We start from the raw sequence: 4,933 nt of genomic DNA, 5'->3' as shown, positions 1-4,933 counted from the left end.
ACAAAACTGTCCTCTGAATTTGACTGAAAATTTGACAAAAGATCAAAAGTCAATTCATTTGGAAAACGAAAACATTTCGAAAGGGATGAATACAAAACGTAGCCTGTAGAATACCGCAAACGACTCGAAAAGTCGGGCAAAATATCTCTTATCTAACCCCACCTATAAAAACATGAAAACTAAGGAAACCTAAGACATATGAACAAAAAGCAATATACAGTGAGAAAAAGAATCAATTTTTAGTGAAATGGGTAGGTGGGGACGGGGATAAATGGGAGGAGGGTCGGGGGTAGCTGGGGGTAGGTGTGGGGTGTTGGGGGAGGGGGTATGTGCTGGGTGTTAGGGGTAGTTTTTTTTGGGGGGGGGTTGGGGGAGGGGCAGGGTTTAGGTTAGAACATGGGTGGGGAGGTGGGCACGTGAGGGGTGGGGGGAACGTTGGGGGGTACGTGGGGGAGGGGGATACGTGGGGGAGGGTGAGTGGGTACGGGGGGGGGGGTAGGAGGTGGTTAAATGGGATCAAAAATTCTCATATCGACCTCTTCACCTTGAATAATACTAGTAGTTCCCAGTTGCTATGCATTAAAAGCAGCTATTGTGAAAGTCTAAAGTCCGAAAACAGAAGTCAACAATCAAAAACGGAGGTAAATGTTCGAAACGAAAGAAGTGAAATTTCAAGTCATGAACAAACTTTCGTTAGCTAAAAAAACCCTGTAGAATCTCAATAAATACTCCTTTTCGAGTGGTAAAGAGAACTCTCATACAGGTATATTAGACAAATTCTTTGACTCACTAATGTTTTTTCTTTCTGATAATGTGTAACTCTATAGGAATTAATTTGCTGATATTTTCATAAGTGGTTAACAATTATCGTAAAAATTGCTACTGCTCTGTTGTGAAAACTTTTGACTTGCAGTAAGAAATTTTGGGCCCTTTCCCAAAAATTGCTTGACCAATGCTTGAGTCGCCCTTCAAATTTGCTTGACAAATGCGTCAAAAGATACGGAAAAATCTTACAATTTTGATATAGAGCGATCTGTTAATATCGAAACATCTGTTTTTTATACTAGTTCGACTTTCAATGCCAATTGATCAGATGAAATGAACAAGTGAATAACTGAATGTATTTTAAAAAGGCGATGCTCTAACGAAAGAGTTAACAAAAACTAATCGGAAACGTAAGCAGTTAGTAAAAACTGCATTTTTTTTACGTTAACAAGAAATATTTGGCTATAACCTGTTGAGTTCAGAAGTGAGCTGGGGTTGCCTTACTTGTTAGATGTCTACATTGCTATTTTTCGAGTGAATTTGATTATTCGTATAAAAGAGTAATAATACCTCCAATTTTCACTTTGCTAACTTTTATTCGCGATAAATTTGTGGATATAGCCCTTGAATGTCAATTGTGATAAAAGTCAGCGATAGACATGACTTTTTCGCACTTGTTTTCACGAATAACGCCACCTGTTTCCACGACTTTAAGCATCTAATAAACCTACAAATAAAATTGCTCGGATTTGATTTAATATGACTTGAGGCCCATTTCAAAGACTTAATAGCGCTTGTGAAAAGTGATTTGGGTAATTGCAAAACTTTTTTCTTTATTAAATCTGCGGCAGACAATTCTGAAATTAAACAACAAATAACTTTAATTTCAATTTGGTCTCATTGACACTATCGTATTTATTAGATACCACAATGGCGTCGACAAAAGAAAAAAACATTTGCCGTTTTTCACTGTATTCCTCGATTGCACAAAACGAAGGATTTATGAAAACAGCGACAAAAATATCCAAATCTGCAGCAAATTTAATCTAATTAGCCTACTGTGACAATTTTCCGCACAAACCTAAAACTCTGAAGGTAAACATGAATATAGTAAGAGCTATTGAAATCATTTTGTCAGAGCATATCAATTCAATTTTAATTTTCATTTTCACAGGAGAAACTCTCATTATTTAAAGAAACATGGGATCAATAAATCTATTAATGCTTTCCAATTGTAATGCTTTTCTTAAAATAATCCTACAATTTTCTAATGGCGAAATTATTAATAGAATAAGAGAGTGCTTATCCTTAACAAAATTAACCTGCCTAATTACAAATGATTTCAAGTTTTCTACTATTCAGCGCCTAACTGATATACTGTTTACATTAAAAGAACAACAACTTCATAACTTGATGTGTAAAGATTATCTCAGGCTTCAACTTGAATCAGTGCAAACACTGAGAAAACACTATTAGAAAACTTGGTTAAAGAGAAAATTTTTAACAATCTAATGTAATTCAGCTTTCTTGTTTCATCATCAAACTGTTTCATCGACATTTAAAAAATGAATAAGATGAACCTAAAATTACAAATCACTAATTTTTTGACAGCTTTTAATGTTTTTTTCTGCCCTCCAAAAAATTTTTGAAAGATTGCAATTCCTTTTGATTTTAAATTTGATTATAAATTTTACGCAAAACTTCAGATAAACGTGCTTCTGCGGATTATATTTTTAGTCTCCACATTAGACACCTATTTTGAAACATTTGTTAAATTAGTTGTTCTAATGAAGTTATCTTTGCTTTCAAGTTTGATTTAATGAATACTGTCTCCTCTCAAATAGCAATACTTCAGGTGTGTGACTACTCTATTCAAACGGATTCCTGCCAGTACGCAGAGTTTGCTTTCGTTTTTCATTTCACGTTTTCAACTGTTAAGGTGACATTTTGCATATTTTGCCAAATAGTGATTCGAAAACTATCCGGAATATCAGTTTTAGTTTCTATTGTAAGATATAAAAAGTAAACCGCTATGTCTTAAAGTTTCACGAATTAAACGGAAGTGATATTTTGAGTATCCTTCTCACGCTGGACTACTTATGTTTTTTTCCATTGGAAATTTTACCATCAGCAAAATTTGAGGTTCATCACAACGGTAAGTAGTATTTGTTTAAAAGGGCCAATTTCTTGGGCACAACAATTTTTCTTTTATTTTTGATTGTGCCTTCGACAGTTTGGTTATCGAATTTCGAATTTTTTTAAACATTTGACTCTACAAGAAGGTGTTTTTAGTTAAAATTTTATTGAAAGACATTTCTCTTCTTATATGTAGTAGACTGTATTATTATTGGCCTCCAATAATCAGTTGTTTAGTTTGTTTTTCGGTTTTTTGTATCGGTTTATTACTGATTTCGTTTCTCTCTAATATTATCAATGAAGTGTTAGTGTTACGCTGTTTGTGATTTCATATTGGTTTGAAATTTTTGTTTTCATATTCTGTTTTTTCTTTTACAAAATACCATCAAAAAAAATTTCCAGATTGAAAAGCGCTGCTTTCCTCGGAAAGCGCTGCTTTCGGTTTAATCAATAATTGTTAAAAACAAAGAGTTGGTCTATCATGCTAAAATCTTTTCCATATGATTGATTTTCTTTGAATATTGTTTATAAATCCAAACGACAACGGGTATGAGGACCCAGTAACAAGAAACTGGAAACCCTTGATAAGAATTATATTTAATCATGGAAACTCTTGCCAAGATCTTACATATTACCTTACATATTACCATATTACATGGCAAGATAATATCAAGATACGTACAAACTTGTAAGATCTTTGCATGGGTGTCAAGAAACTAGATCTTGGCAAGATTTCCAAGAAAAATTAACCATGACATGGCAAGACGTACCAAGTATTAAAAATTCAAGAGCACCCAAAAACGTCAATTAGCACGAAATCTTAAGATTAAGCAAGAATTATCAAGATTTATCAAGAATTATTAATAATTATCAAGAATGTCGGAAAATGCAGCTCCCGTTAGTTTGTTAACCAACAAATGAGCCGCTTTTTCCAGTATATTGAAATTTTTGAGTAGATGCTAGCTCGGTATGTACATAGTACACACCTTATACAGGACCGCCAACGAGAAGGACCTCACTAGGGTTCCATGTAAAAAACCTAAAAACAAAAAATTTTTAACATAACAGATAGCAACAATAAATAAAATGAAGGAAGACTCGGTAAATTCAGCAAACTGATCAAAATCAAAGCAACTACAGTACTTAAAGCATCTAAACTAAAAAAGACCACAAAAATCATTTTTAAAAAATCATTTTTTTTTCTAAAAATCAACAAATCGTTGGGTTTAGGCGCATCAGTGCAATCCGTGTTGTTGATATCAATGAATCATGGACCGAAAAGCGGAAAAGAACGGAATACAAAAATTTTAACTTTTAAAATGAGACGCTTTTTGAGAGAGAATAATTTTTGCCCACGAAAGACAACTCTTCTTTTAAAGACCACAATTAAGTACAAACTGTAGTTATTTTTAGCATCGGACACATATACAACCAATAATTAACACGTCCTGAACGACAGGGAACCAAAAAAATCAAGTTAGAGAGAAATCAAGAAAAAAGCTCCATTTTTGAATACGAATAATGTTCAGGAAAAGAGCAATCACAACACTTTGATTTTTTATTACGCCTCTCAATTTCAGTGAAAATTTTATTGCCATGTCTAACCATGATTTTAGCAATTTTAATCGACAAATTTTCTTGATACAGCTTGATAAGATCATGGCAAGATCTTATCAAGATGTACCAAGAATTTTTGTCCTGTCAAAAATCTGGGTAAGATAATCCACGTTTTGTCAAGACTGTCAAGCTCATGCATGTCTTGGCAAGGTGTATCAAGTTTCGTTTCTCTGGTGAGTCCTATGACGTTATTCGTGGCTTTTAAGATCTTGCGTAATTTTTTATCGGATCGTCATACGACCATTATCAAAGTTTCCATGCGATTCGTTGCAAGCCAGACAGAAATTGTTAACCATTTAGGAAGAATTCTCAATAGAAAGTTTGTTCAAAATACCATAGATGCTTCTTGCACTGATTGAATTTGGTATACTGATGACGTCATATTATTTGAAGTCTATATAGTGCTGGAACGATC

This window comes from Convolutriloba macropyga, chromosome 12, assembly GCF_964194025.1.
Source record: "Convolutriloba macropyga chromosome 12, txConMacr16.3, whole genome shotgun sequence".
NCBI classification, from domain to species: Eukaryota; Metazoa; Xenacoelomorpha; order Acoela; family Convolutidae; genus Convolutriloba; species Convolutriloba macropyga.
This window is presented reverse-complemented; position numbering follows the sequence as displayed.